Source organism: Sceloporus undulatus, chromosome 2, assembly GCF_019175285.1.
Source record: "Sceloporus undulatus isolate JIND9_A2432 ecotype Alabama chromosome 2, SceUnd_v1.1, whole genome shotgun sequence".
NCBI lineage: Eukaryota > Metazoa > Chordata > Lepidosauria > Squamata > Phrynosomatidae > Sceloporus > Sceloporus undulatus.
Window position 1 is genome coordinate 270903888 of NC_056523.1, and position 14043 is coordinate 270917930.

Below are 14043 nucleotides of genomic sequence, written 5' to 3' on the forward strand. Positions count from 1 at the left end.
TCATGCAAAAAAAAAAAACATTTTCTACAATCTGACAGTGTCCTTTGTAACTATCTGAAATCTGTTCTCTTTAAATAACTTTTCAAAATACTACTGATGTCATGAAAATTCCAGGCAATTTCCTTTGAGATTTGGTTTGGAATGCCACTGTGCATCATAAAGCCCCATGCAGTGAAGTAAATTACAGTAGTAGCATATTCCTCAATATTATAAAGTTGCAAATCCTTTGTACTGAAGTATATAATGAGGTATTTTCTGTTGGAGGAAGCCAATAAGTTAAACATATACAGTAATGGGGAATGGGGTTGTGAACTGATTCAGTACAACTTTTGTCATCACCTTCTTACCCACCAAGCGGGTTTACTGCAGTATATAGCAGGTTAGAAAAAGCTGTTTAAAGCTATCTTATCACTGTGTACAGTCAACAGACTGCTCTCCAACTATGATTTACACTCCACCATGCCAGAGGTGGTCACTCACATTGCAGAAGTCTCATTTATCATGATTAAGTATGCCTCCAAGTTCAAATACATCCATTGTCTTCATTTAAATTCCTCTAAAACAAATTTTATAATAACTCTCCTTGAAGAGTTTGTTTTGCTTCCTGGATAGGAAACTGTAGAGAACCAAATATTGAAAACAAACAAGTAAACAAAACAGCTTAAATGCTAATTAACATTTAATCTTCTTAAAGCTAAAGTAATGTTCCTTGGGCTCTTGGGATGTATAGCAATTGTGGCTCTCTGTGAAAATATTAAATAAATAAATAAATAAATCCTTTCCAGAAACTTTTATTTGTATCCTGTTTTTCACTGAAATTAGTCTCCAATTTCAGATTCTGTTCCAGACTGACCACCAAATTTGAGATTGATAAAAACAGGCCCTGTTCATTTAGTCTTTAATTTATAAACAGGTTACAAAAGAAACCTTCTTCTGTACTCATTACAGTATATGACATTGTGCCTTTGTGTGTGTGCATTTTTGCTGGTCCTTGCAATGTATGATGTGGCCCTGAGATTAGTTAGATTTTGTGATCCAGAAATCCTATCTTTCAGGTCTAAGCATTGCCAGGGAACTGACATTTCATCTTGTTAACCTGAAGGCATGGAGCTTAAGTTAGTGTCTTTACAACATAGTTTCCAAAGTAATTTAAATGTATGAATTATAGTTCTTCTGTAAGTCAAGTGGAATGATGCTAGTTTTTGAAATCTTTCTGACCCAGCTAAGTTAATGGCCTACTTTATTTGTAATTCTCTTTCATCCAGTGCCCCATTCTTGCTTATTTATTAACTGTACATACTGAAACACGTCACATCTAATTATAAAATGCCAAAAGCTCAAATGAAATGCTTCTATAAATATGTAACCACTTGGGCCCTAGTACACAAAGCGGAAGATAATAACCGAGGCAGAAGCTCTGTGCAAATTCCAGTAATAAAAAATAAAATAAAATTGAGCAATATCTGAGGGAAAAGAATGGCTGAAAACTATAAAACCTAAGAATATGGATTTCTTTTGAAAGTATGTCTCTGTTAAAAAATGGACATTTCCTGGATGGCTTTTTTTGTTCCAGTTACCAATAAATATCTGACCATTTGAAAAGTAAATGGAAAGTTAATATGCTGTAGTGAAAAAAGTGTACAAATTGCTTAGATAGGCTTCAGTTCAAGCTGCCTTCAGTCATAAGGTCTCCAGAGTAACCTTGTCATGTTCTTTCTTGGCCTAATCCTCCTCCACCACTCCAGGTATGCTTAGAGATGCAAATTTCCTGAAATGTTAAAGTTGTGGAAACAAATATGACCCGTCCCTAGCGTGAGTTCTGAAATAAATAGATTTTGGAAGAGGGATGAAATATATTAAAAGTGTATACTGTTCAGCATATATAAAAATAAACAGACTGCAACCCTTTATCCATTTCAGCAGAGGAAATTTTGCTGAAGTCAGTTTCATATTTGAGTAGATGTGTGCTGAGATGAGGCATTTTAATCTGCTGTGCTAATGATCTGTTAACACTGATGTCTTTCCTGCTGCAGTTTTATTAAGTGTTGTGAATTCTTGTGATTTCTCATCGCTCTTATTATACTTCTGCTACAGTGGTATTGTGAAAGAGATTTTTGTCCTTTCCTTAAAAAACTTTTTTACAACTTTTATTTTCACTAGAAAATATTTCCATAATATGCCTTCCGTGGATAGAAGGACTCCTTTCCATGTACAAATATTTGGTTCATAAGAAGAATAGAGGGGAAGGGATTTTCATAATTATCTCCTCTATTTGCAATCCTCTTCACTTCTCCCTCTCCCCCCCCCCCAAAAAAAAATCTGTTCCGGAGGCTCTCTAGAATTGGAGGGGAGGGAAATAAGTGCCAGAGGCTGGAGAGTGAAGAGAGGTCGACAATCAGTTCCCTCTCATTTCTTCTGGCAATAGAAAACGAAGTGGAACTTGCTCAGGGAATGTGGTCCATGGATCCAAGCTGAAATGTTTCTATTGATTTTGATTTGTTTTTTAGCCACATTGAACTCTCAAGGAGAGGTGGGGTAAAACTTTCTGTAATAATCACATTTATCAGAGAAGAGCAGAGCAGTCAATCTGGGTTTCTTTCTAGGCAGTTGTGTAGTAGCTGGCTACCACAAACCTGCTGCTCCTTCAAGGTGTACTTACACCAATACCTTCTGATCATTTATTTGCTGAGAAAGAAAGGTATTCAAGGAGCCTGATACTTTTTATACGGTCAAACCGAGCCATTTTTTCTGGTTTGAAAGTTAATAAAACTCAGACTACAATAACCTGTTTCACAGATGCTGGATATAAGTAATGATTGTGTCAAGTCCTTTTATTTATCTGGATTTTTCAGCCCTCCAGATCCTTGTAGATTTTTGATTACTCCATTAGTGTTGCCATTTTCATGGTATCATCTTTACAACTGTCCTTTTGTTGTTTCATGAAACAGTACAATATTAATTTGCTCATCTTACATGAAGATGAAATAAGGATTAAATATTGTATTTTTCAAATCTGATGTGCACAGTCTGTTCTCGACAATGTTTCGGCTTCCTGGCTAGTTCTTACCTTATTTGGAGTCCTTTTGAACTCAGATTTTAGAGTTCATTTTAATACATAGATGTATTATTGTTTCATAATAGCCATTTATCTACAGACATATACACCAAACATATCATTTATTCAGTAGGCTTATTTATTTACTTAATGATGCAGATATTGAAGGCTGTAGGAATGGCCCAGAATTCATCTATTTTCCCTTCTGCTGGTGGAAGATTTCCATCAGTGAAATAACAGAGGATGAATTTTTAACAATCCCCACTACCTTCTGAAGCCTCTTCTCTCATAGATGTCTGACTTGGAGAACTCTCTAGAATAGATGGGATGGGTAAGTCCACAATTCAGTGGCTGTACAAGATAGGGGTTTGAAAAAACTCAACAATGTAAAGAGAACAATGATACTTGTCATAATTTTAAAAGATTGAAGCATACTTAGTCTCACCTATAACTTGTTTTATACATTTTTGTAAAAGTGAAAAACTGATAAATGATTAATGTAATTTATATTTGCCACACACCTGTATAGTATGTATTTCAACAACTTTTAAGTTCCTTCAAACAGTGACTTAATTAACTATATGGTGTTGTTACCCTTAACAGCCATTCTGCTGCAGAAGTAAACAATTTTTGATATTTTCACCAGTATCAACAAGAGTTTGTTTTTTGAATCACTGATTGCATAATCATCTTTTAAACCAGTGGTTCCCAACCTTTCTAATGCTGCAACCCTTTAATACAGTTCCTCATGTTGTGGCGACCCCCAACCATGCAATTATTTTCATTGCTACATGCAAATATGTGTTTTCCGATGGTCTTAGGCAACCCCTGTGAAAGGGTCATTCGACCCCCAAAGGGGTCCCGACCCACAGGTTGGGAACCACTGTTTTAAACTATCCCTTTTTCTCACATTTTTAAAAATAAGATACTTTATTATAAAGACCTACACTTATTAATGAGCATACTGTTCTGTGCTTAGGACAGCAAGTTTCAAAGAAGTGCTTATAGATCTGCTTCTCCTCTGATAAGCTCCCAATGTTCCAGGCAAGTTGTTGGGTTGTGCTCCAGTTTGTCAGGCAATTTTTGCATAAGCCAAGGGCTCCTGCCGTTTACAGGAAAATATTTTTTTCTGACAGAGACCACATTCCTGTGAAGGAATCTGATAGAGGCCAAAGACAATGATGGGCATGGGTACAACCAAAACTGGGTGGCACAGCCCTTTTCTCCCTTTCTCTTTCTTGTGCTTTCCACTTCTCTGTCTCGCTCTCTCTCCTGCTCCTTATTTTTCTTTTCTGTGCTACCCTGCTGTTCTTTCCCAAGTCTTCCTCTCATTGTTTCTTTATTCTTTGTCAGATGGGGTGGGGGGGGAACTAAATCTTTCCTTCCTGGTGTCTAAAAATTATTTCTTGTGAATGCTTTTGAAATGAGGCCAAGGAACACAGGTTTCCTATTCCTGTGTTAGATGCACCTGGAACCTACTTCAGACTCTCATATACATTTCAGGTTGTCCTTTTCCTGCATAATCTATACGCCTAGACACCTTTTCAATGCATCTTAGTGAAAACAGGAAAGTCTCCTATTGATATAGATTGCCTGATGAGGTAGGACAGCCATTGCACAACAAGCGCAGTACAGCTTGGCAAAATGGGAGGCAGCCTGTACTGCATATGTAGATTTCAGGATTCTAGCTTTTGTGTAGAAATTTCCACATTCTTTTCATTGCACACTTAGAAAAAAGTAGACCTCAAGAAAGTCGGTTGTAAAGGGAAATTATTGTTACAAGAAAACAATGATAAACGTGAAGAAACGTAGTCTTATTATTGGATGAAAATGAAAGGACAGTTGACACACTAAAAGAAAATCTGTGAAGTTCAAAGCAGCTTGTTTCACTGGTTGTCTAAACAGATAATGGGAAACAAAGAAACTGTGCATGTTCACGAGGTCTGTGAATAAATTGCAGCTTGCAAAGAAGATACAGATCATTGCTTTTGGGGGTGGAGTCTCAAATTTTACTGTGTTGTAAAGAAACCGTGAAAGCAATTTTCAAGCCTTCAGTAGTAGAGAAAGCCAGTAGGCAGTAGTGATAGTTTTTCCACACTCTCTGGTTCAAAGTAAGTCTCTGTGAAATCATTTTTAGACACAATAGGGAAAGTGATGATGCATGCAGGGTATCTCTGCAGATACCCAGTTAGGTGAGCTGACCCGTGGAATGGCTGGTATAGAAAGAAGTATTAACTTTTAAAAAAAAAGCTTCTTAATGTTTGATTTAAAATAATACCTGGATTCATTTGCAGGCATCTTCAAAAATACCTCAAAGATAGCAGCCATCCCTAAATAAAAATAAAATAAAATAAAATAACCATTGAAAATACATGTAAAGAAATGGCTTGAGCAAAAGACCATATAGGTGCAAGCAAATGAATCCAGATTTTACCTTCATTTCCCTGCTGCTGCAGAAGGATTGCTTGGCTACTACCTGTGAAGTATTTCTCCTCACAAGATTAGGAGCTTGCAAACCCAACAGTTGGACAAAAATTTTGCAAACCCAACAGTTGAACAAAAATTTAGGGATACAGTTTATGTAACATTTTGACTAAAAAACACGTGCATTTCAGGAAATAATGTTTCTTACCAGTGAGCTATGCTGAAATGACTACTGAAATAATAATGGTAGAGAATGAAATGCCTCACATCAAATGCACATTTTACATGCATAATTCTAGATTTTAAACTGCCATATATAATACATTGTCCAGGCTCAGCATTTTTATTTCTGTTGTCACTTCGTATGAAATGAAAAGTGATTCAGGTTGATTGGTATGTAAAACAGTATTAAACATATGATTAAACATAGGCAGTCTGTCCCTGTCCCACATGAATGTCAGTTATTCTCTTTTTGAGGCTATCAGAGTTGTCAGACATCTGCATATTTGTGGGAAATGAATATAAAGATGTGATTTATGTGTCTCCCATTATTCAGCTTAAGTGGATAACCCCAGGTTCAGTTACTATGGCGCTGTACATACCGGCAGATAGTGCGCCCCGTCACATGCTAGGGGATGGCCGAGGACACAGCGTCCATACCAGCCTCACCCCTAGCATGTGACGGGGGCATCAAAATGGCAGCGCCCTGTACAGATGGGTGCCGCCACTTTGACGTACCGGCCACATCACAGCCAAATGGCTTGACACGGCCGTTATGTCCTGGCGCCACTGAAGGGCGCTTGTAGCGCCCTTTCAGTGGCACCCAAAGGAGCTCCAAAACGGAGCTTCTTTTGCACCATGTATCGCTGGTGCGGCCTTTACACGGCTGTGCCAGCAATACTAAGGGGCCGTGCAGCCCCTTTCTCTGTCTCCCCACCGCTGTTGGGGTGTCCTTGGGGCATGAAGCCCCAAGGACACCCCTTTCCAGGCCGCGGGGAAGTGGCATTTTGTTGCATCCCCGAGGCCTGGAAAAGCGGCGAATCAGGGCCTCCGGGGCTGCTGCTGTGGCAGCTCAGGCCCCGATCTGTCAGGGAAAGGGGAAAACTTCTTCCCATCTTGTAACTGCTCTTGAGTCAACCTCGACTCATGACGATCCTGTAGTGAGACTTCTCCAAGACCCAATCTGTTCTCAACTGCTCTGCTCAGGTCCTGCAGGCTCAGACCTGCAACCTCTTTGATTGAGTTCACCTATCTGGCATGTCATCTCCCTCTTTCTGCTGCCTACTACCCTTTATAGCATTATTGTTTTTTCTAATGATTCTTGTCTTCCCATGAAGTACAATAGGCTCAGTTTAGTTATCCTGGCTTCCAGTTCAGGCTTGTTTTCTTGGCAGTCCACAGAATTCTCAGCACTCCTCTCTGGCACCATATCTCAAATGAGTTTCTTTTCTTCCTATCTGCTTTCTTCACTGTCAAGCTTTCACAGCCATACATGGCAATGGGAAATACGATGGCTTGGCCAATCCTCACTTTAGTGTTCAGTATTATATCATTGCTCTTTTGGATTTTATCTAGTTCCTTCAGAGCTGTCCTTCCCAAATCTAATTTCTTCTTCTAATTTCTTGATTGCAATCTTGATTAATGTTTGATCCAAAGTATGGGACCTCATTTAACTCATATATTTCACTTTTCTCATTATCTAGGATGAATTCTTGTAGATATTCTGTGGTCATTATTTTTGTTTTCTTGATGTTTATCATCAAGCTATTTTTGCACATTCCTCCTTGACCCTCTTCAGTAATTCCTCTTGGTCTTTGTTGGTTTCTGCTAGTAGTAGTGTGTCATCAGTATATCTTAAATTGTTAATGCTCCTACCTCTGATCTTTGCTCCTTTTGCCTCTGAGTCTAAAACTGTTCTGCATACAGTATTTTCTGTATAAAGGTTAAATAAGCCCTATCTACATCATGTTTAATTTTATACACACCAGGGTTCCAGCTGTTCTAAGCTAAACAGCCCAAATTTTGTATATAACTTTTCCTCATAGGGGATTTGTTCCTGACCCTTGATTTTGGTTGCCCTTTTCTGCATCTTTGCCTGATCTGTAGTATAGATTTTTAACACAGTATTACACATCTGGTTGCACCAAGGATTTATTTTTAATGTTTTGGCCCAGAGGTGTTTTGGATTTGCTGTCTCCTTACCATTCTTTAGTACTCTTCTAACTCCACTGTCATCCAATGATCCTGTTAACACCCTAGTTGCTTTCATTGTTCAAATGCATTTTAAGATTTCTTTACTTCTGGACTTCATGTTTTTAGTGATAACACCTTTCTAAAAATAAGTTTTTTGCATCCCTAACTCTCTACTTTTATTGTCTTTGGGCATGTTAGTGTTATGTTTGCCTCATTTGCACAGGAATCCACAAGCACTTGCTTTCAATCAAAGGCTAGTAGACAGACATCTGAGTAGGCAGGGGAAGATTACACATAGTAAATCATTCATTGATGGAAGTATTTATTAACAGCATAATGCATGAAGATGTGGTTATTGCCATGGTTGAAAGTTGGTATCATGCTGTAACAGTGATTTGGTACCAGTACTAGTAGATGCTAGTAGAAAATCACGGCCCGATCTCTGCCTAAAACACTAGTATAGTCTGTATGCTTGTACTTGAATGTGTTTCCTATGTGCTTGATAAAAGTCCACTGCCATTCTAATTCTACATTTTATCTTTTCTTAATCTTTTATTCATAAATGGAATTCTAAAAGTGTTGTGTGGCTTGAGAAATAGTGAGATTAATTAGCTGATAGGTTGTGGTTTCATTTCCCTGAATCAACACATCCTAAATATTTTGAACCCGTCCAAGGACTCAAAACCTAAAGACTCAAACTATACTAGTGTTTTAGGCAGACACCACTAAAAGAAGAAGAACATGCTTATTGCATTGAGCAGTTAGAGCCCTGAGGCCCAATTAAGCATATCTGGTGAAATTGACTTGATTTTGGACAGGAAGGTTGTATTTAACCAATAGCATACTTGGTAATTCCCTTTATTTGATTTTCATTTACTTAGTATCCAAAACAATAGTCACTTAGAAAAATATGTTTAAGGACATATTTTATTTGATTTTTCAAGTTATTATTAAGCCAGCGTATTTAAACCACTAGGCTGCTTCTGAGAAGTGAGAAGAGCTGTTACTCAATTATAAAAATTGAGGTCCTGCTGCATTTTTAATCAGTTTCTGATGTAATGGGTGAAAGCGTAAGAGACCAATTTTACAAGATACTTGAAGAGTAGTTTCTAACATGTAATCAAGAAATGATAGGCTTTCAGCAGAAAAGTCAAAGTATACTCATATTCAGTGCAAGTAGTACAGAATTGCTTCACTGTCTGTACTGCTTGCACTGAATGTCCTCTTAAGACATTTGACAGGATGCCATATCATCATCCTGATGCCAGGAGTACAACAGCTAATAATCCTTATGCCTGGACTACTATCATACTTCTCGTTCTTTCAAGAGCTGAACTAGGTATAAGAATGAGGCATTTGCTACTAATTGGGTCAGAGTTTCTCTGACATCTTGGTCTGTTACCAAATAACCATTGTCAGAACTATTATTAAATGAGACTTAGTTTCAAATAGACTTATTTTCGAGACAATTTGTTAGATTCAGATTTCAGCAAGTAAAACCTACCTGAAAAGCTGAAAGTGGAAAAATTAAAATGGTCCGGTAGGTTACTATGACTCTGGCAAACTTATCCTCTTTTTATAATAAATCACATAAGCACTAGCATTCTCCTGATATTGCAGTTTTGAAAATGACACCCATCTCTTTTTTTTGTAATTTTATTTAAAGTAATTGTATTTTGGGTTGCATTGATTAGATTATATTGAATATATTGAACAGATAACAAAACATGTAATATTCTTAATATTTAAGTTAGGATGGACAAAGTGCAACTCTCCAATATCTATCTATCTATCTATCTATCTATCTATCTATCTATCTACCTACCTATGTATTTATTTTCTTGGCCCTTTCAGTCAGTCTGGACAGTTCCCAGTCCCACCATTCTCTTTTAAGTCATTCTCCCACCATCATTATTATAGTGTTTAAGATTTATGACAGTAGCAGCTATTCATACTAACTATTGCTAGCATTGTTCGCATAAGCATTTGGGCATTACACGGGGCATAATTTGATGCTGATGCACATGATCAGCATTATTGTGTCTGATGGAGGAAAAGTGGAATTTGTACTAAATAAGGGATGGGCTAGGGCAAAAATACAATTCCTTTGTTATTTATCTATCTAGTAAGTGTATTTCAGGAATTAAGAATGCATGCAATTTTAAAACAGAAAATTCCACCTTTTGGTTGCACATCACTTATCTAGGCATAGGAGTACTGTATATTATTTAGTAACTGCTATGTCCCATATTCCTGCCCGTTGGCAGACTTTAGTTGTACAATGTTTCTATTTAGCTGTCACTGTCTCAGCCATAATCTAGATTATTGCCTTTTTGAGATAAAATAAAATAAAATAAGAGGTGTGTGTGTGTGTGTTTAATGAATTTTGTATTTTATATACTGGATTGGCACTTTAATTCCTGTCCCAGTCAGTTTACAATCGAGGTACTAGAGCTCAAGCTACTAGATCAATATTTTAACTTTGGAGTTAAGATATACAGTGAATTTAACAGAAATGCTGACAAAATCTTAACTGTGAAGATGCTGCAGGGCATCAGTATTATTCATAGCCTGTAACAAGTAATACCTGTAGGCTGTTTGCAGAAAATCTATTGCATATGACAGGAAGATAAATTGTGGCCCACTTTTCAGCATGACATTATAATTGGTACATATGCTCATTAAGAACAGTTTGTAGAAATGTTGTCTTCAAGGTCCATCAATTAACCAAGTAGCTGCAATAACTATATAGTATATCTATTTAATCCATTTACTAGAGGAACGGGCGAAGAGGAATAGATAAAAAGTAGTGGAACAGATTTTGACTGCTACATCACAAAGTCAAATGGCTTTATATAATAATTTCTAATCTAATTTCATTATTTAATCCGCATTATATCTTTCACATATTTTTACCTATCACTTCCCAGGTGAGTAATGACTAGAGTTGTAGGTACTGTTCTCTGTCCACAGTACAAGCCAAATTCTTGTTTAGCTTTCAAACAGAAACATGCAAGCATCTTACCATTTACAGCTGCCAGAATGGTGACATTTAATGTTGTTTCCAATGTAGGTTAGTATGAACTACAGCTGGCCCTTGGAACTTGCGGGAGATCCATTCCACACACACCCCCAGGAGTTCCAAAACTCGCGCATATTCAAGCACCATAGGCTTAAATGGGGCGCATGCATGCAGGGCACGTACCACAGGTGTACACCCAATTGCCCTTAATGGCAGGCGCCCCTCCACAAATTTTCAAGTCTGCAGATTTCAAGTCCAAGTCTTGGAAGGGTGACTGTACATGTTACTTTTATGTCTGCATTTTAATGTTTGTTCATTTATTTTGTTTTTTAATCCCAGAAGTAAATTACAAATGATTTTCAGGTGGACAAAAATAAAACTTACACATACATGATATACCTAATTTTGGTTTTCTATTGTTATTGTTGTTAACTTCCCTCGAGTCAACCTCCACTCATGGTGACCCTGTGGATGAGACATCTCCAAGCCCCCTGTCCTTACCTGCTCTGCTCAGATCCTGCAGGCTTATGCCTGTGGCTTCCTTGATCGAGTCTAATCATCTGGCATGTGGTCTTCATCTTTTTCTACTGCCTTCTATCTTTCCTAGCATTATTATCTTTCTTAATGATTTGTTTCTTCTCATGATGTGGCCAAAGTACTACAGCCTCAGTTTAGCCATCTTCACTTCAAGGGAGAGTTCAGACTTCATCTGTTATAGGACCCATTTGTTTGTCTTCTTGGCCATCCACAGTATTCTCTACCAGAGTCTATCCATCTAGTATGCTGTCTTCCTCTCTTTCTACATTCCTCCACTTTCCCTAGAATTAATCTCTTTTCTAATGGGTCATACCTTCTCATGGTGTGGCCAAAGTACAACAACCTCAAGTTGACCATCTTCCTGGGAAATTTCAGGTTTGATCTGTTCAAGCACACTGTTTGTACAATCAGCCCTCCCCTTATGTGGGGGATCTGTTCTGGACCCTCCCCAGGTAAGGAGAAAACAGTGTATGCTCACGCCCCATTGAAAACAATCGGGCATGTGCAAGTGGTGCGGCACAACACGTGCACCATTCATTTGATTGTTCTGTGGCTTTAGGGTAAACTGAAAGCCACGTAAGGGAAGCCTGCTATGGCATGGGCTGAATATATATTTGGCTGACACTGGTATCCTCAGCACTCTTCTCCAGCACCACATCTCAGAGGTATTTAGTTTCTTTCTATTAGCTTTCTTCACTGTCCAGCCCTCTCATCTGTACATGGTACAGTGGACCGTTGTTATACGCTGGGGTTTGGTTCCAAGATCCTCCACGGATAACAAAATCGATGTATGCTCAAGTCCCATTAAATATAATGACGTAGCAAAAAGGTGTCCCTGATAAAAAAATGGAAAATCAAGGTTTGATATTTTAAATTTATACTTTTTTTTGAATATTTTCAAACCATGTATGCTTGAATCCGTGTAATAAGAAGGGCCAACTGTAATGGGAATGAAATGGCTTGAACAATCCTCACTTTAATGCTCAGATTAATGCATTTTCTGATTCATACATTAATCAGTTTTATAGGTTGATATCCACAAATGTTCATGCTAAAATATATCAGTTAGTGTTAAAGATATTACTTGTTGTTATTCCCCTCTTTTCCTCCACCTTTTTTTTATGGAGCAACAGATTAACATAGCTATTTCATTGAAAAGCAAAAATACTATTCTAAATCCAGAAATGTGTTCTGAATACTAGGCTAGATAGAGATTGTAGTTCCCTTCCATACAAAAATCCATCCCTGTTTTCCCCCCCAAGCTTTCTTTACTTCTGAGATGTAATTTCAGGAAAATAATTTATGACAAGATGGGAGTCAGTCCTTGCTAATCTACTTAAAATCATTTTAGATATCTACCAGTAGATCCAAAATGTCCTGACTCTTGCAAATTCAAATAAGGATGGTGTCCTGACCGTTTCTTTACAAATCAACATAAAGGGGGTGCATTGGTGTTGGTTTTAAAACAAGCTACATATTTTCATTGTGGCAAATAGAAGCCAACTACTAATTCACACATTAAGTTTCCTGGTTTTTACCTATCACTTTGTGATTAATTCTAACTGAATGTGATTGGCACAAATCATTCTTACGAAGGGTCCAGTTCAAATTAAATTCTAGTGACTGTGAACTTTGTAGTAGTAATAGACAACACTCTTCCCAGTTGAATTCATGTTTAGATTTAATTGGTGGAGCTTTTACCTAAGCTAAAATAGCCGAGGTTGTTGAAGATCAATACATATTTCATTATATTTGAGCATCTCAACTTTTACTACGTTTCAGATGCAATTGTTATAAACTGGACCTATCATGTCCAACATGTTTTATGTCTGTCACTTTCACTTGATTTGATCATGGCAGATTTCAACATTTGAGAAAATGTTTGTTTAAATTAGTAGTAAGTTTCTCCCAGCAATAGGTACAGTGGTACCCCGGGTTACGAATTTAATTCGTTCCGCCGCCGCGTTCGTAACCCGAAATCCTTCGTAAGCCGAAAAAGCCATAGGCGCTAATAGCGAAAGCCGCGATTTCGTGCGAAAAAGCGCCGAAAAGCACCAAAAATTTTTTCATAACCCGAAATAACCTTCGTAACCCGGAACAGTTTTTTTCTATGGATTTTTTTCGTAACCCGGAAATTTCGTAAGGCGGCGCATTCGTATCCCGGGGTACCACTGTACTATGTAAGGCCTAATGCAGTGATGGCGAACCTTTTAGAGACCGAGTGCCCAAACTACAACCCAAAACCCACTTATTTATCACAAAGTGCCACATCCCTCTGGCTTTCTAGTGACAAACTCTAGTGAACTGTGTATTTGGATGATGGTTCATGTGCCCACAGAGAGGGCTCTGAGTGCCACCTCTGGCACACATGCCATAGGTTTGCCACCACTGGCCTAATGGTTACTTAATTGTGTAAATTGACAGAAATTAACAGATTTTTATTTTAGCTACAAACTTTAACAAGCCTGTAAACTATAAGAAGCAGTAAGCATTGCTCAGTGTGTTTTGAGATCTGTGTACCAAACTATTTTGCTGTTTCTGTTGTTGGTGCTACTTTTCAAGTAATAATTGATTGCTGTTAAACAGAGTCCCTCTCCACTGCTGTCTGGGAAATGAAGGCTGAAACCAAGGATGAAACACTGAAGCAGAAAGCCACAGTTAGAGTCCCTCTTGTCACACACACACACATACACACACTGAAGGAGCTTCCAAGTTTTGCCCTCAATTTATCCCTAGGTCATGGCAAAATCCATAATTTTGGCCCCAAAACCTGCCCTTGACTTATACATGAGGTCAACTTATAGTTGAGTAT

At 37.9% G+C, this 14043-nt stretch overlaps 1 protein-coding gene across 2 annotated transcripts in view; it reads left to right on the forward strand.

The window, feature by feature from the left end:
* FBXL17 (F-box and leucine rich repeat protein 17) overlaps positions 1 to 14043 on the forward strand; it is a 207344-nt gene that overhangs the window by 132016 nt on the left and 61285 nt on the right. The window lies entirely within an intron of this gene.